At 41.5% G+C, this 19,838-nt stretch overlaps 1 protein-coding gene across 3 annotated transcripts in view; it reads right to left on the bottom strand.

Moving 5' to 3' along the window:
- kank1a (KN motif and ankyrin repeat domains 1a) overlaps window positions 1-19,838 on the bottom strand; it is a 230,304-nt gene that overhangs the window by 138,677 nt on the left and 71,789 nt on the right. Inside the window, exon 1 of one of the 3 annotated variants that reach the window (XM_041186280.1) lies at window positions 6,560-6,983. The exons of the other annotated variants lie outside the window; for them this stretch is intronic. The gene's annotated coding sequence lies outside the window, so the exon portion shown is untranslated. Of the gene's footprint in view, window positions 1-6,559; window positions 6,984-19,838 lie in introns of those variants that run through there. 3 annotated transcript variants of the gene reach the window in all.

Genomic DNA, 19,838 nt, shown 5'->3' with positions numbered 1-19,838 from the left:
AGTAGAATGTCTTTGGAACTCTTCTTCAAAAGGCTGTAGAAGCAGAATCTTTTGAGTATTTTTAAGGCAGAGCTGGAGAGATTCTTGATTAACAAGGGGGTGTAACGAGGTGCGGGTAGGCATGAATGTGGGGTTGAAGGTTACAATCAGAATAGCCACGATCTTATTGAATGGTGGAGCAGGGTTGAGGGGCCGAGTGCCCTATTTCTGCTCCTAATTCAAACATTCGTATGTCCTAGTGTTGATTCATAAGAAATGTCTTTTCAAAGGCTAACATCACTAGAGTTGGGAATACTAAACAGATAGATGACTTCTTAAATAGTTACAAAGTGCTAATGAATGAGCCACCATTTGTGATCTGTGCAAAACAATTGTCCCCCACTCATTTAAATCACCTCTACCTGTCTACAGATGTCCTACTCAGCATGCAGCTGTCTGGGCAATCTATTCCTTTGCAGCAAGCTTCTGTCCAAATCACAAAAAAAAATTGCTTATGTCCAAATCATTTACATGGAAAAAATAACTACAAAATCAGGAGTCATGACAAGAGGCTAGGGGGAACAATTAAAGTTTTAGCTCTCTATATTCTACAAGTTTTATTATTTTGACAGCCTCAATCCTCAATACTATTTCATAAACAAAAACAAAGTAATGTTATTCACTAAATAATCCAGTATTACACCAGTCAGCCACAGCTCAGTTGGTAGCGCTCTTGCCTGAGTCACAGGGTTGGGAGTTTAAGTCCCACTCCAGGACTTGAGCACAACAATCTAGTTCAATTTTCAAGAGAAGCAGGGGTTATCCTTGGTGTGCTCACCAATATTTATCCCTCAATCATCACAAGCACAGATTACCTGGTCAATATCACATTGCTGTTTCTGGGATTTTACAGTGTGCAAATTGGCTGCTGTGTTTCCAATTTGATAACAGAGACAAAAGCAAAAAACTGCAGATGCTGGAAATCCAAAACAAAAACAAAAATATCTGGAAAAACTCAGCAGGTCTGGCAGCATCTATTGAAGGGTCATTCGGACTCGAAACGTTAACTGTGTTCCTCTCCGCAGATGCTGCCAGACCTGGTGAGTTTTTCCAGGTATTTTTGATAACAGAGACTACACTTCAAAAATACATCAGGAGAGAAACAGGAGTTTTTCCAGGTATTTTTGTTTTTTTTTCTTCAAAAATACATCATTGCCTGCAAAGAAATTTTGGTATATCCTGTGGTCATAAAAGGCATTATATAAATGCAAGTCTTTCTTTTCTACAATGAAACTTTCAACAACTGTAGATTTTCTTTGGAAAATGTATAGATGAATGTGGCAAGTGAAAATCAATTTCCAATATGTATGGCATAGATTTCGTTAGATGCCCAGTTTCAGAAACAGATAGAACTTTTGGAGGCATGTTATGACCTTGCAGTGTGTTATACACGCTGAAATTAATGCTTGCACTGAAATTATTCTCACTGGGTAGATTTTATATCATTGTCTCAGGTTATTTGACTGATGAATGTGCTAAAATATGACCAAATAGTCCAATGACTGCATATTGTATGATCATATACAAATACCACTATTACAACTTACATTAAAAGGTGCTATCTAAATACAAGGAAACTTCCCAAGATGCTTCAGAGACATTATAAAACAAAATATGACACCAAGCCACAAAAAGAAGATATATGGGCCAATGACAAAAAGCTAAGTACTGACATTTAAGCAATCCAGAAAGCTAAATATGCCATTTATAGAATGCGCAGCTTGGAAGGCAAGTACAAGTTAAGCTGAAACTATAGCACTTAGAAGTATAATGTGAACTTGAGGGGGTGGAAAGAAAAAGGGGCAAGGGGAAGAAGTGGAAAGAGAAAGGGAAGACAACACACAATGTACAAATGACAAACACACAAGCACAACATTATGCTTACTGAACTGAGCAGTTCTTTTCTAAATGGGGGATAAATCATAAAAGCACAATTGCTTTTCAAAGTTGATCACAAAATGTCAGTCAATTAAACAATAGATGTACGAATTAAACAGTTGCACATTGAGCAGGGCAGCCAAAGATCTAGAAAGCTCATACATAAATACCAGTTGGCTGGAATTTGAATCCAGTTTCCCCAAAACACAACACCAGTTTCTCAAATTTCAAAGAAGAATGGGTCACAAGATTTACAAAATAAGATCAATGTTTGGCTGGTAAGAACAAGATTTTTTTTTCCAAATACATGACCAGAAAACAAAACAGGTTGCTCAATAAAACACTGAAAGTTGGACTATGAAAGACAAATATAAAATTGGGAAGTGGAAACTAGTATGGAATCACACTTTATGCTGTCAAAAATTTAGGATGAAATAGATGTGAGCCCCAAGGATTAAAAAAATTGCTTAGAGATGGAGAATAGCGATGTATTGTAATATGGGTCTTTTTCTAACAAACCAAAGTGGCTGCTATACATAGGATATTATACATATACATTTTAAATTTACTTTCAAACATGTATGTACACAAGATCTACATGGTATGTAGATAAACACATGATGTGCTCTTGAAGCCAAGAAGAAAATGATGACAAAGTATCAGATTCAAAGCATAGTTTCAGTCAGTATTCACTTGTAGGACCATATACATGCTGGCTGCAGAGACCAACTCTTCCGCAAACACTTGACAGACTGGTGGTGCCAGGTTGATTATTTTTTAAAAAACTGAACCTGAAGTTATGCCTCAAGATTACTCTGACCTAAAAGATGAAAATTAAACTGCTAAAGCAACAGCTGAACCATATCAGCAACTCTGCATTACGTGCAATCAAATATATCTGTCAGCAGTTTCATGATGCCTTTTTTTATACTGTTACTTCTTAAGACTTCTAATATTAAAAATCTATCTCAAGTAAAAGGTCAGATATTGCACTCCTAGAGAAGCTGGAATCTATCCAAACAGATGTATTTTGGTAAACTCAATTACATCAACCAATATTTCATTCTAATGGAATATACATTTGTTGTGAGTGGGAATGGAAATAACATTCATTTCGGACATTGTATGAAGCTGGAGGAACTCAAATGCAACACAGTTCACTCAGCTGCAATGAATAACCTGCATTTAGTGTCTTTAATGTAAAAACCTTCCAAAGAGACTTCACAAATGGAGACAGGTGGGCAAACAAATACTGAACTTTCATAAAAAATTAGGGGGGGGTGGTGTAGGTGAGCAAAAGCTTGGTTTTGAGAAAAGCAAGAGAGGAGTGCAGGAGTTTAAGGAGGATGCTCCAGCAAAGATAAATGAAGACAACTAAAGCATCCAAAATCATTGATGGGATAAAGAGATGGGGAGGTGGGGGCCAGGGCAGGGGGTGGGGGAACAGTAAATGATAAACAAGTCAAGGGTCAGAAAGTTATGATGGAAGTTCAATTCTGAATATCTGATTAGATGTGGAAATGTATGGCATCCAGTTCCCTAACTTAACTTTCATAAAGCTGCTTACTGATCTAGAGACATGGTCTAAAAATGAATTGCATTCCTTCTTTCCCAGTTTCCAGGATTAGCAGATGCACCAAAATAGTTCAACCTTAAACAAATCAGCTTTGTGCTGTGCTTGTATTTCACAAATTCTTCCAATGCAAGTGGTTCCATAATGTGGTATTTATTTTTTGAGCTGGTACATAGATGCAAATCTTCTACACAAATTGTTGACAAGTTCATCCTGCCCTATTTAAATTCACCAATAATGTAACTGGACATATGCAAGGTTTTCATATTCTCTGAAAAGTCTAAACACAACTTTAGAGCACCTGTGCAATCTTGGTCAATCACAATAACCACAAAGTAGCATACACAATTTTACTGGTTTAGCTGTGGACCTTATTTGATAGAGAGGTGTGTACAGGCCAATATCATAATAACATTGTTGAATTGCATAGGTAACAAATCATCCTGTATGTGGCCAGAATCAGAGTCATTTGGCAGAATGTCTCATCACCAGAACTTTTCAACAAGCACCAAGGCGTAGCTTGGCTGGTGGTGAAAAAGACCCTCCCAGTCAGATCCTTCCTACACTCCAGGAGTCTCACCCCCTCTGCACACTGCAGCTGTGGGGTGCAGAAGTGACCGTTGTTCACCTCCTTGTGGAATGTGCCTTTGCAAAAAAAAGTCTGCATAGAGATGCAGTGGTTTTCATTGAGGTTCATTCCCGAGCAATTCTGTGACACAGGACTCTGTGCTCTACGGGCTGCTCCCAGGGACGCACACCGAGACAAACATCGACTGCAGCTGGAGGATCATCAACTCAGTGAAAAACACTCTTTGGTCTGCCGGAAACTTGTTGGTCTTCCAGTGCAAAGTATTGTCCCCGGCCGAGTGTTGCAGATTGGCATATTCCAAGATCCAGGACTACTTGCTGAGGGATGTACTAAAGCTTAGGGCAGCCGCCGCAAAGGCACAATGGGGAAAGGTCGCTGTCTAAGACCTTTCTGCCACAGTGCACTGAGGGGAGCTGTATAGACCCCTCGGGCTGTAGGACTCTGAAGGAATGTATGCAGTGAAAACTACATGTGTCACAATTGTATTGAAGCACCCCAGAGTGCAACATGATCTATGTAGATAACTTGAATACCATTGCTCTGTCTGTAATGACCAGTGTTGAAATGTCTGTAATGTTCATTGATTGTATTGAAGCACCTCATGATTTATGTGCAAAAGTTGAATCGGATTGCACTTTTTGAGATGGCTATTTTGAAAAGTTTTGTGATGTTCTCTCAGGTATTTTATGAATAAAGTATATTTTTCAAAAAAAAGACAGAACCAAAACAAATGCAACTAGAAGCTTTACTACCTGTGGTACTTTGCCAATGGAAGAACCAGATAAATTAGCACCTGAGAATTTTAATGACTACAATTGCACAGGCATGAGGCTGTTGTGTGCTTGGAAGTATCTTAGTAGTACATTTGTTGTTGGAATCAAATCTGTAGGGTAATGAGTTATTAGAATCAGAAAAACAACCCAAGAGATCAGGAATATTTGGTTAGGTTTGCAGTTGAGGCAGTTCTTGTTGACTGACTGACTTTAGTAAAACTAATGTCTGGTTGTTTTCCGGTATAGATCAAGCTTGTAGGCACAAGAGCTGATCGTCACATACAATAGTTTATTTTTTGGCAAAATCACTTTAGCTTTCCAATGGTTTTAAGGTCAAAAGAGCAGTGAATTTATTATGCCCCTGTCTAGGGCAGCCATTACCAGAAGCTACTAATAGTGGACACCGCTGTGACACGCAGGGCTGACATCATCATGTACTGAGATCCATCTTGGTTCAGGATGGAAAAGGCCCAATTGCAGGTAAGAGACGATGATGGGACAGGGAAATATGAAAAATAACTGTTTTCTGTGTCCCAGTCACTGAGGCCATTGCAGACAGGGTGAAGGAATGAGCAAAGGCACCTGCACTGAGGTGAGTATACTAAGGCACAAATTACTGGACATAAAGCAATCCAGTACCAAACACTGTCCAGACTGGCTCAAAACTGGACTGTCTGGTATAAAACTAGACAAATCACCACCCTACTCCTCTTATATCTCAGGGCATAGCAAACTACCAATAAAGTACATTCGCAGTGTAGTCACAGTTGTAATGTAGGAAACATAGCAGCCATTTTGTGCACAGCAAGCTTCCACAAACAGCAACGTTAATGACCAGACAATCCATTTTAGTGATGCTGAGTGAAAGATAAATATTGGCCGGGACACAGAGAAACTCCCAGTGCATGATCTCAATTAGTTTCATACCATCAGATTAACCACGCAGAGTTCAGATGCTTTTCTACAAGTGAACAAAATCAGAAGGGTTTCTCTCTTGCAGACAACCAAATACTGTAGCCAGTTTAAGAAAAGTCTTACTCATAAGTTACCTGCCTGCTTTACCACTTAATTGGGAGATTACAGTTGCACTGAAAATCAAAAAATTACATTTAGCATTAATTTTAAATGTCCATGTGCAATTTGAACTCTTTGGAACAACTGTTTTCCAGTTAATTATAAATTACACTTTTCCAAATTAAGTTCATTCAAATTTGCATTTTAAGTACTTTCAAACTAAAACATCTTTGATTCTTTTAAAATAAAAGAGCAGAAAAACAGATCAGTGCATGATGTTAACAAAAAATAGACAATATTGCAACACCATATACTTTCAAAATGCATTCTACAATTGCACACTTGAGGTAACATATAGTATTTCAAAACAAATGAAAAGCCTCCTCCTGCAGCATTTAGTTGATAATGCTGAGTATAAAACAAGTGGAGACTAGTCAGTTTGGGTGCAACAGCCTTCTGAAATGAACATAGTTGGAATTTATTAAAGTTTACTCCTGCCAATCTTCACCCGAATGAGATACGTGTATTTAAATTTCTTTTAAAAAGGGAAAGCTTCTTTGAGCAAGTCATATCTAATTTCTTAATTTAACACAGAGGACTGGAGTCTGCAGACAAAGAATGCTACATTAAATATTTGCCATTCACGTCCCATAATCTACAGACTGGAATTTATTTGAAAGCAGTATTTCTTACCTGTTGGTCTCATGTTAAACTCCCTGGCCGGTGAAGAACAGGTAGCAGGCAGGACAAGCTTACTGTCTGACCAAAAGTCAGTGAAAACTGAGATCAGGGTATCGCCTCCTATCCAAATTAACAGCTTTGATCATATGACTGTAAAGCGACACCTCAACCACAAGCTGGTGGGTACACGTCCGCAAAAAAGCATAAGTGGTAACTTCAGGCCTTCAAAATGTCAGCCCCAAAGGAAAATATTTAGCTATTATAGTCCAAGGGAAGTACAGACATTAAATATCTGACCTGGCACTGTTTGCAAGTCCCACTTTTTTTTAAAAAAGAGGTTGATCCTTCTAAAAATGCAGCAAACTTCCAGCAAGTCTCTTGATATTTGGACCTGCGGACACAGGTTAGGTCACGTGCGTCTTACACAAACTCAAGCTTGCAGTCTTACATGCCTCAGATTGAATATTAACTGGCTCAAACAGAATCTCTGCAGTTAAACCAATGTGAAGTATCCGCGAGTCTGCAAGAAAGGGCACGCCTCCTTTGATTGAAAGTCATGCATTGTTGTATGCTTAACAAACACCGAAGGTGAGAACAAAGATTTTTCCATGGACTAAAAAAAAGGATACTGCAAAATAATTAGTTGTGTTTCATGAAAAGAACAATTTAAGTGTCTTAACGACCCATTATTTACATTTACCTTTGTGTTACTTGAATTTAAAATTGATTGGTGCTTCATACTCAAGTTCAGTACTTTCCAGGCAAGTCAAATTGTGTCAAGTTCAATAGCGACTCACATTTCAGAAGATCTTACTTCCTTACAGAAAGAATATACAAGGCAGACTAGCACTTGCACTTGAATAAGTAGCTTGCTGAAGAAGTCATTTTGTTGAAAATGATTCCTTGTAAGATACTTGTCAAGATTCCCAAAACCAACGTGAACCACTAAGCAAGGGGGGACACCCCTCAGTAGCCTAGGGAGGAATTGGTGGTAGTCTGCCCACTGTCTGTTCAGGTGACAAATGTGAATGCCCTACAAGGCAACAGTGGAATTACATACGAGGTGAACACAAACTAAAAACAGATAAACAAGTTCTAAACTCGAGAACTTTAACTGCAAAATTGATATTTTACAGTTGGCACATCTGAGATAATCTACTTCAGATGTAAGCTTGCTATAGTAAGAAAAATTATTTTCTCGTAATGTCAAGTCCCACCTAAAAATAAACACAGTTTAAATTAACATATAGTCTTAAGACCTTGTTGGACTGCTTTTCCTTCCTAGTATTAATTTAACCCCTTAAACACATTTTGTTTGTCTCTCAACTTTCAAAACACCACTTACAAGAGACACTGGTATGTAACTGGTCTCGGGGAAAAGCACAAAGTAGGTGATGGTGAATTGTAGTTTTCCTTGCATCTCGCTCAAATTGAATGGGAAAGAAAATTAAGTGGGGTGTGAACAGATGGTTAATTCACTTTTGCCAATTTTGCTCTCTCAAGTGGGAGATTTTTCCACTGAACTTCACAAATTTGGGTATCCAATTAAGTCTGAAGCATTTTCTATCAATGTGCTAACTAAACAAGTTGGTTAATTCTTGGAAACAGGGTATGCATCATTTCAAATGAACCATCTGGAGTGCAGAACAATTAGTGAAATTCCAGAAAAGTTGAGATGCCAAAATAAAGTGGAATAAACAGCTTACAAAACAAGTTAGAAGATTAAATAACAAAATATTGCAAGTGTTCTCTTTATTTAGTACATCCTTGCAATGCTCCCCATTGTCGGACACAGATCTGTGAAATTAAAGGGTTGCCTTCAAAACTCTAATCCTGTAACTGACAGTGTGGAATTCAACTATTGAACCAAGTGCCAGGAAATAAGTAGTTAATGTAGGTTTTCAAGCAATCAAGTTGTACAGTTATTATTCCTGGTTCAGGTCCAGGGAAGAAGCATATGCGAGTCATAAACAGGTCATGACCCCTCACATCTGTGTGGGTGCTTTTGTTAAAAGTGGGAGGGAGTTGTAAAAGTGGAGCCTACCTGTCTGTGATTCCATTCTTCAGTATGGGCTTGTTGGGGGACGATTGACATGAAAAGAAACACCACTTTCTGACATATGATTTACTCAGAATTAGAGTTTTTCTCTGCCCTTGGTAGAAGTTGCAATCTTTCTTAGCCTCTAGGTTAATCAGGGGATGACTCGTGTTTCCTCTGTTCTCTTCCTCTAAAAGCTTTTACCCAGCAAATATGCTAATCAGTACGAAATACTGTTAAAGGACCTTACCAGAAGTCAGAAGCTAAATTGTGGCTACACAACCTAGTTACAGTCAGAGCTCACTTAATTGCGACTAGACTTGACATCACGGAAGGCTAGTGGTGAAGTCAGGTCAGATATCATTACTCATGTGTAACGTGGTTCAATCAGAACCAAGGACCCAAGTGAGACAGATAATCCTGTCGCAAACAGGTTCATTGACTCAACATTCCAGAAGCCATCAGCGACTTCCCATGGAACGAAGGGCTTGTGAGGGCGAGGTTATTTAAAGTCAATGTTATTAATCTCAGACTTAATAGATTGATTATATAAAACTGTTATCTTGTCTACAATTCTTAGGAATCACATTTAAAGCAATTAACCAATTTATAACCTCAAACACTGACCACTGCTGTAGTTGAAGTCAGTATCCATTAGCACTGTCTTACCATAATACTGAATTGCCTGTATAACTTTTGCTATTCATTTTACTAAGGAAGTTGTCTGTAAATGATTTGCTACTAAACTGCTAGTTAATTAATTACATTTTTGCATCACTATTAAGCATTCATTTACTCAATTTTTAAATTTATGATCAATAAATTGCAGAACCTGTAGTCTGATTTTCTTGCCAAATCATTAAGGAAGAAAAGAGTTAATTCAATCAGCAAACTCAGGTTAACCTATTCAAGGGTTAGAAAATTAGCTTCATTTTGATCCCAACTGGTTGTTGCAGGACAGTTTGGTCAGCTGAACCAGGCATCTACATCCCTAGACCTACGCTCAAAAGTAAAATCCCAAATGGTTCCTTAGTAAGAAGTTTAAAAAAAAGGGAATTAGGGATTTAAAAACAAAAAACTGCGGATGCTGGAAATCCAAAACAAAAATAGAAATACCTGGAAAAACTCAGCAGATCTGGCAGCATCGGCGGAGAAGAGCACAGTTGACGTTTCAAGTCCTCATGACCCTTCAACAGAATTACCTGGTTCCTCAGAAAGTGTGCGTCAGGGTACATACACCATTGAGCAAAGTTGTTCTCTTAATTTAATGGCGATTTAAAAAATGAAAGACGGGCCAGATCAGAAAGTTACAGGCTGTCCAATGTACCCATAGATGCCCAGTTTTTGGTTGTTAAGATCTGCTGCTCGTCTGTCTCACTTAGCATAATTGTGGAGCTGTTACACTACACAACGGAGAAAGCCCTTGCTGTGGAGACAAGTTTGTTTTCACAAGAACCGTGCAGGAGTCATTCCTATCAGTGTGATCACAAACAGAAATGTTTACAATGGACAGGTTAATGAGAATGAGGTCAAAGAGGCTGGTGAGAAAGTCAAGGAGGTTACTTTCTCACTTTGATTCTGTCACCACCTAATGCAAACCCAGTCTGGCAGCTATCTGTATTCCTTTAGGATTTGGCCAGTTTGGTCGATAGTTGCACAAATGAGCCACAGAATATATTATAACTCCATGCTTTGGATTTCCTCTTCACCCCCATCTCATAACCCCTCATTAAGGGGTACTCCACGTTTAACAAATGGGGGCAAGACGAGAAAATTGGCAGAAAGAGAAGGGTGAGAGAAAAACACCATATGGAGGGTACTGTAATAAGGGACTATAAAATTGCACACATGCAACAAAACAAGCATACCCTAGAATGTTGAGTTAAAAGCACCTGAAAAGACACACCATATTCAAAGTGCTCAGTCCTTTTTTCCTACATGTCCCTCATTTATGATATTTTCTCTAAGTTATTTATCTTGCAGTGTAGAGTTGAAATAGGACCTACATGCAAACACAAAACGGGGCTTTCAAAGGGGATCTTGTGCCAAAATTAAAGTAAAAATCAAAGCAATTCCTAACTTCTAAGGACTAAAGTAGCAGTTTAGTTTATTCTGCAAAATTATTGGCAACAAGTTTCAAAGTGTGAACTAGATTATCATTAAATTAAATATTTTACTCAGTACCTGCACACACGGCAATAAGAGGAAAAGCTGATTTGACCTGCAACCAATGCTTGCAGAAGTCTTTCTCAACAGATTTATTCCAATACTACACAGGGGGAGGTGCTGGCGTAGTGGTATTGTCACTGGACTGGTAATCCAGAGAGCCAGGGTAATCCTCTGGGGACCCGGGTTTGAATCCCACCATGGTGAAACTTGAATTCAATAAAAATCTGGAATTAGAAGTCTAATGATGACCATGAAACCCTTGTCAATTAACCATCTGGTTCGCGAAAGCCCATTAGGGAAGGAAATCTGCTGTCCTCAACAGATTTGGCCTACACCTGACTCCAGATCAGCAGTAATGCAGTTGATGTTTAAATGCCCCCTAACAAGCCACTCAGTTGTATCAAACCAATAAAAAGGAATGAAACCGGATGGACCACCAGGCATCAACCTAGGCACCAGAAACAACAATGGCAAACCTAGCCTATCAACACTGCAAAGTCCTCCTGATTAATAAGTGGGAGCTTGTGCCAAAAATTGGTGGAGCTATCTCAAGCTCATCAAACTACAGCCTGAAAGCCATACTCATGAAATCACACCTCTAGTTATGTCCGGTCCCAGCAGAGGTGGCAGCACAGTGGTATACAGTTAGGAGGAGTTCTCAACATAGACCCAGGTCTGCACGAAGTCTCATATCAGGTCAAACCTGGGCAAGGAAACCTCCTATTGATTACCACGTACCCCACCCCTTCAGCCAATGAAACAGTACTCCTCCATATTGACCACCACTTGGAGGAAGCATCAACCCTGCAAAATTCCCATCACCAAGAATGGCTCAGTAGCAGCACCACACAGCGAGCTGGCTGAGCCCTAAAGGATTATAGCGGCCAAACTGGGTCTGCGGCAGGTGGTGAGGGAACCAACAAGAGGGAAAAATATACTCGACCTCATCTTCACCGACCTGCCTGCCGCAGACGCATCTGTCCATGAAAGTATCAGTGGGAGTGACTACCGGGCAGTCATTGTGAGACAAAGACCCGGCTTCACATTGAGGATACCCTCCATCGTGTCGTGTGGCACTACCACTGTACTGAATGGGATAGATTTCGACCAGATCTAGCAACTCAAGATTGGGCATCCATACGGTGCTATGGGCTAACAGCAGCAGCAGAATTGTACTCAACCACAACTGTAACCTCATGGCCCAGCATATCCCCTACTCTACTAAGTCAGGGGATCAACCCTGATCCAATGAAGAGTGCAGGAGGGCATGCCAGGAGCAGCACCAGGCATACCTAAAAATGAGGTGCAGCTATAACACAGGACTAAACAGCATAAGCAGCAAGTGATAGACAGAGCTAAGCAATTCCACAATAAATGGATCAGATCTAAGCTCTGTAGTCCTGCCACATCCAGTTGTGAATAGTGGAGGACAATTAAGCAACTCACTGGAGTGGGGAGGCTCCACAAATATCCCCATCCTCAATGATGGAAGAGCCCAGCACATCAATGCAAAAGATAAGGCTGAAGCATTCGCCACAATCTTCAGCCAGAAGTGCCGAGTGGATGATCTATCTCAGCCCCCTTCGGGGGTCCCCGACGCCACAGATGTCAGTCTTCAGTCAATTTGATTCACTCCGCGTGATATGGAGAAATGGCTGCAGGCATTGGACATTGCGAAGGCTATGGGCCCGGTCAACATTCCAGCTTGTGCTCCAGAACTGTCCATGCCCCTACCCAAGCTGTTCCAGTACAGTTACAACACTGGCATCTACCTGGCAATGTGGAAAATTGCCCAGGTATGTCCTGCCACAAAAAAGCAGGACAAATCCAACCCAGCCCCATCAGTCTACGCTCCATCAGTAAAGTGATAGAACGTGTCATCAACAGTGCTATTGAGCGGCACTTACTTAGCATTAACCTGCTCAATGACACTCAGTTTGGGTGCTGCCAGGGCCACTCAGCTCCTGACCTCATTACAGCCTTGGTTCAAACATGGACAAAAGAAGCTGAGCTCCTGAGGTGAGGCAAGAGTGACTGCCCTCGGTATCACGGCAGCATTTGACTGAGCGTGACATCAAGGAACCCAAGCTCAACTTGAGTCAATGGGAATCAGGGGGAAAACACTCCCTGGTTGGAATTATATCTAGCACAAAGGAAGATGGTTGTGGTTGTTGGAGGACAATCATCGCAGTACTAGACATCACTGCAGGAGTTCCTCAGGGTAGTGTCCTCGCCCCAACCATCTTCAGCTGTTCCATCAATGACCTTCCTTCCATCATAAGGTCAGGAGTGTGGATGTTCGCTGATGATTACACAATGTTCAGCATCATTTGTGGCTCAGATACTGAAGCGGTCCAAGTACAAATGCAGCAAGGCCTGGACAACAGCCAGGCTTGGGCTCAAGTGGCAAGTAACATTTGCACCACACAAGTGCCAGGTTATGACCATCTCCAACAAGAGAGAATCTAATGATCGCCCTTTGACATTCAGTGTCGTTATCATCATTGAATCCCCCATTATCAACATCCTGGGGGTTACCATTGACCTGAAACTGAACTGGATTAGCCATATAAACACTGTGGCTATAAGGGCAGGTCAGAGGCTAGGAATCCTGTGGTGAATAACTCACCTCCTGACACCCCAAAGCCTGTCCACCATCTACAAGACACAAGTCATGAGTGTGTTGGAATACTCCCCACTTGCCTGGATGAATGCAGCTCCAAAAACACTCGAGAAGCTTGACACCATCCAGGACAAAGCAGCCCGCTTGGTTGGCACCCCTTCCACAAACATTCACTCCCTTCACCAGTGATGAACAGTCGCAGCTATGTGTACCATCTACAAGACGCATTGTAGAAACTCACCAAGCCTCCTTAGACAGCAGCTTCCAAACCCATGACTGCTGCCATGTAGAAGGCCAAAGGCAGCAGATACATGGGAACATCACCACCTGAAGTTCCCATCCAAGCCACTCACCATACTGACTTGGAAATATATAGCTTCACTATCGCTGGGTCAAAATCTCCAGCAGCACTGTAGGTGTACCTACAGAACATGTACTGCAGCAGCTCGTTACCAGCTTTTCAAAGATAATTAGGGACGGACAATAAATGCTGGCCCAGCCAGAGACGCACACCCACATCCCGTAAGTGAATTAAAAAAAAGCTCAAATCTATAGTCAAGGTTTATTATCAGTTTCACTGGGGAATTCAGTTATTGCTCTCATAACAATGCCCATCAGTGGGATAGATTAAAATTTTGGGCTTGACTCAGAAGTTTAGTTCAAACCACCGTGCTGCTGCTTTCCAAGCTTTTGCCTTTCCGCATAATTTTCTTTTATCAGAAACCATAACTTTTGATATATTAAATATCCTTCCAAGTGAGTCCAGCAGTTGCTCACAGTTTCACTGTGATGCCCTGGAGGTTTACTTGGGCAGACTCCTTTGCTAAGGGGAGCCTCCACTAATGAAAGTTTGGGGGTACAAATGCTAGCAGGTAGGAATGCCCAACCTGCCAGGCATCTCTAACCAGTATTTACTGTTCCGCCAATGACATCACTGCATAAGATGTCTGATGGTAAAAACTGGTGCCAATAAGGATTTTGGGGCAAAAAGCAAATAATTGGAACAAATATTCTTGAAAGCCTAAGTACCAAATGGAAAAACACGTGTAAAAAAAAAGGTAGACCGGAGCCCAACATCAGTGGAAATCCAGTGAAAGCGAATGCTGCCAGATTTTCTGGCCCCACTGCTCTGAGTTCTCCAAATTGCAGCTTTAGGATGAATATCTATCTCTGGTAAATTTAACACATGATTGAGTGCATCAGGGAGGTCACCAGAGACAGTCCTTATCTTAACCAGGTATGCATAAATAACCCAGACAATATACAGAAAACAGAACTAGTTAACTGGCACCCATGGGTGAGTGCAAGCTCAACAATGAATATCAACGTGACCAGAGATTCTGAAAAGCTGAAGGCCGGTAAACAGCTATATAACTTTAAAGGAGTTAATATTATAGGAAATGAAGGAACAACTCACACAAAAGCAGGACAAATCCAACCCAGACAATTACCACCCCATCAGTCTACTCTCGATCATCAGAAAAGTGATGGACGGGGTCATCAACAATGCTATCAGTGGCACTTGCTTGGCAATAACCTGCCCACTAACACTCAGTTTGGGTTTTGCCAGGGCCACTCATCTCCTGACCTCATTGCAGCCTTCGTTCAAGCATGGACAAAAGGACTGAACTCCAGAGATGAGTTGAGTGTGCACCTGACCATGTGTGGCATCAAGGAACCCAAGCAAAAGTGGAGACAATGGGAATCAGAGGAGAAACTCTCTGCTGGTTATAGTCATACCTAGCACAAAGGAAGGTGATTGCGGTTGTTGGAGGTCAGTCATCTCAGCACCAGGACATCACTGCAGGAGTTCTTCAGATTAGTGTCCTCGACCCAGCCATCCTCAGCTACTTCATCAATGATCTTCACCACAAGGTCAGAAGCAGGAATGTTCATTGGTAATTGCACAACGTTCAGTATCATCCACAACTCCTCAGATACTGAAGCAGTCCGTATCCATATACAGTAAGACAGGCCTCAAGAAGATGGCCCTCAGTTGGGCCTTAGGTTGGCTTAATTGGCTGTCTGCCTCTAATCAGCAGGGCAGCTGAGCCACTGCCATTCCTGCTGCTGGTAAAATGGTTCCCCAGTGTTTTACTGCCTCACTCCACCTAGCAACTGTGAAATCTCACCCCTAGGCATCTTGCCATAAACAAGATGAGCTCAGCGGTTATAAGGAGAGATAGCAGTGCAAGTTTAGAAAGATGAGAGTTCAGCGCAAGAGCAGAGCGAATCTTGGACCAAATTTGACCTCATGGAAAAGGAAATGGTGGGAAGCAGTGGAGGTAACTAAACAGATGGTTTTGATCTTAATGACAAAGTAACAAATAGGCTTCATGAAATTGCTATTGGAGATGAGGGTTGAGAGGGCTTGCAGTGGGAAAAAAATCCTGGGATTATTTTTGCATTACACGATGGCCTAAAATAGTGAACCGTTTTGGCAGGAGAATAGGATCCGACAGTGCATTATGTGGTCCAGCCAGATCTGGGGGGGGGGTGGTTGCCGACTAGTTAAACCCTTTCTCTACCACAAATATTCAAGGCTGCATTCCTTGGACTTGGAGTGAAAATGGGCACAGGAGTAAAGGGCCAGGAAGAGTATGAATAATCGTTTGAATGGGGACCAGGGCATCAAAAGTGGAGGTGAGGTGAGGTTGAGCTGTCATGGTGAATGGAGGCCCAAAGGCTGGACAGTTAGAAATTTGATTGTGCAGTTGTAAGTGAACTAGGGGACTTTTTTTTAAACCAGGGCAGTCACAGAGGGAGCAATGTTGAGAAGGGAAAGGGGGCTGTGGGTAGAGAGCAGTACAAGGAAGCAATTAGAGATGGCATTGTCTATGCTTGACACAATGGAAAGCATTGAGACCATGTAAGATCAAGGGGGTGGTCATGAATCCCTTTGGGATGTTTACTTGGAGGGAAAGATTAAGGAGGAACGGAAGGCCAGTGAACTCAGGGGAACATGCGAACTGATCAAGGTTGAAAGCACGGAGGATGAGAAGTCATCTTGTACAGCGGCTGAAGGAGAAAAGCAACGAAGATGTGAGTGAGAAACATTTCATGGCACTGTGAGCGGCAGAGAAGCAAGAGGAATGACAGACACAAATACCAGGTTCCTCCCAAAGTGTGTTAACTTACACTAAATTTAATTGCTCAAGTGCCATTTTAATTCTTCAACTAGTCATTTATACCAGCCCACTTTTGCCAAATTTGGTGACCATTAGCCACAGTTTTGTGCTATCTGTTTGGAATGGACAGAAATTTCCCCAAACTTAAGTACCGTTCATATTTGAAATTAAGAAATGACTTTGGGATTGTTTTTCACGATGGAGTCCTGGACACTTCTCAAAAATAGGAGAACACCAGACATCAAGATTGGCCCAGATGCTGTGGGCAAAGAACTGCCATTGCCTTGGAAAAAAAGTTTTGGTGTGCTTCACATTACAAAATTATGTAAATTCAATCAAATTCATCCCATACAGAACCAATGTCTTTTGCCAGTGCAGTTCTGATTTGCTAGCATCTATACAAAACAGGCAATAAAAAGCATGTAGAATTGCTGTATTCCCAAGCGACTATTTCTAAGCATTTCAATTGTTCATGAATTCCACTAAGCGAGGTAGCCATATTAACACATTCTGACTGTGATTTTGAACAACTTTACTGAAACTTTGTACATGAGAGTTTTTGTTTTCTTTCTAACTGCTGCCATTCCATTGCAACAGCAATCCTGCTACTACCAGTTTGCCCCTGCAGCTGCAAGCAGTAAAGGCCATAGCATTCACTATGAAGTGGCCAAAGAATTATGCTATAATGCCAGGCATGGCTATTTGAATATGTTGCAAGACATCTGCCTTCACTATCTAAAGCCTTCACTGCTTTGAGAGGGAGGGAGTGAATCACCAAATTGTGCAGTGTACTGGAGCCACACTTGACAGCATGCAGCACCATGGCAGCCCTGCCTGTTGCAGCCAAAGTCACCAGTGGATTAAAGTTCAATGCTGTCACCTTATATCAAGAGTTATTTCAAGAGAAATGTTACTAGCAGTACTACTAATAGTAAATTTGCCACATTAATCAGTTCTATGTACACTGCTGCATCAAATAGGTGACCCCATTACTAATGGATAGCAGTACGGTGAATAGATAATATTCATCACTACCTCCAATTGCCAGCTCAGCCTTTGACTGACTGAGGAAAAGAATATTTGAGAACCAGGATCTCAAACCTGAGACTAAGGTCATGGTTTACTGGGCAGTAGTGATCCCCAAGCTCCTATATGCTTCACAATCTTGGACACCTCAAAGCACTGGAGAAGTACAACCAGTGATGCCTTTGCATGATCCTCCAAATCTAGTGGCAAGAAAGATGGTCTCACACAGTCAACTTGCCCAGAAAGAGATGCTGATCATTTAAAACCAGCTCCACTGAATGGGACATATAATTTGTATGCCTGACACCAGATTCCTGAAGCAACTACTTTATCTGGAACTCAGTCGTGGCAGAAGACTCCCAGAAGGACAGTGGACAACACTTTAAGGATGACCTCAAAGCATCCCTGAAGTCAAACATCATCAGCGACTCATGGGAGACCCTGGCTCGTGACTGACAAAATAAAAAGGTGCCCATTTGGGAACATACCAAACACAGACTTCATCAGGAACATGCAGAGGAAAAGTCGAGGCAAAGTCAGAGGGAGTGCACAAACCTTCAAACAACCCATCTTTCAAACCCGTCAAGCACCACCTGCCCTGCATGTCGCAAAGTCTGCGAATTGCATATTGGACTTACCAGCCATCTCAAAACTCATCGCACCAGAGCAGAAGCAAATCATTTTTGATTCCAAGGGACTGCCTAAGGTGATGACAAGAGGATATATCAAGATACATGATGGGTGCATTACTTCTACCAGGTGGCTTGATACCCAAGAGTGTAGATCCTCTCACCAATGGACTTACTGATGACAAATGAATACTGATCATTATTGTGCCTTATATGATGAATATTTCAATATCAAAATACACCCAGCAGACAACCAAAGCCAATAATACAGGTGGTAACAGCTACAATGCATCTGCAAAACAGATTTTCATGAATAGTACAGTTCTAGCTTGAGGATCAGGCAGAGGGGGAAATGGGTGACTGCCAGTCAAGCAGGACCAGGTAGGTAATGCAGGAGTCCTCTGACTGCATCTCATTCTCCAATGGGTATCCAGTTCTGAATACTGATAAGGGTGGTGGTTCCTCTAGGGTGTGCAACCAGAGCAAAGTTCTCAGCATCAAAGATGGTTTAGGTATGGAGGGGGAGCAAGAAGATGGTTGGGAAAGCAATAGTGCTAGATACTACAATTAGAGGTGCAGAGAGGTGTTTCTGATGATGTGATTGCAGAATGGTATGTTGCCTCCCTGGTGCCAGGGTCAAGGATGGCAATGAATTGCTCAGAGCATTCTGTGGGAGGAGGGTGAACAGATGGAGGTCATGGTCCATATCAGTACCAATAACACAGGTAGAAAGAGGGAGGAGGTCCTGCAGGCAGATTTTGGAGAACTATGAAAGAGGTTAATAACAAGGACCTCAAAAGGTATCAATCTCTGGGTTACTCCTGGTGCTCACACTAATGAGTATAGAAATAAGAGAATACAGCAGATAAATGCATGGCTGGAGAGATGGTACACGGGGAAGGGCTTTAAATTCCTAGGACATTGAAATTGGTTCTGAGGGAGGTGGGGCCTATACAGGACAGTTAGGTTGGATTGCATCTGAAAAAAGCTGTGCCCAATGCCCTCAGAACAATTTGCTAGTGCTGTTGGGGAGGGTTAAAACTAACTTGGTAGGGGGGAAATTGCAGTGTCCAAAATTGGATGCAATGCTCCAACTAAGGCTGAAATAGTCTTTTATAAAAGGTTCACTATGAAGTCCTTGCTTTTGTACTCTCTGCCTCTATTTATAAAGCCCAAGATCCGGTATTCCTCTAACTACTTTCTCAACCTGTCCTGCCGCCTTCAACAATTTATGTACATATCACTTGGCTCCTACGCCCACTTTAGAAATATATCCTTTAGGTTATATTGGTTCTTTGCATTCTTCTTACCAATCACTTCACACTTCTCTGCATTAAATTTCATCTGCCACTTGTCTGGCTATTCCATCGACCTGTCCTCTGAAGTCTCCCACTCTCATCATCACTTGCAAGTTTTGCGTCCTGTCCAAATTATGAAATTGTGCCTTACAGTCTAGATCATTAATACAGATCAAGGAAAGCAGTGGCCCCAATACCAGCCCCTGGGGAACCCCACTATATACTTTCCTCCAGTTTGAAAAACAATCAAACCATTTACCTCTACTCTATGCTTAGCCATCTTTGAAAAGAATGAAATGGGATCCTTTGAGCATTCGAAGACAACAAGAGGAGTTTAAGCAGATAACATTGTTTTTTTTCCACACTAGGTACAAAGAGCA

This window comes from Carcharodon carcharias, chromosome 4, assembly GCF_017639515.1.
Source record: "Carcharodon carcharias isolate sCarCar2 chromosome 4, sCarCar2.pri, whole genome shotgun sequence".
NCBI lineage: Eukaryota > Metazoa > Chordata > Chondrichthyes > Lamniformes > Lamnidae > Carcharodon > Carcharodon carcharias.
This window is presented reverse-complemented; position numbering and strand designations above follow the sequence as displayed.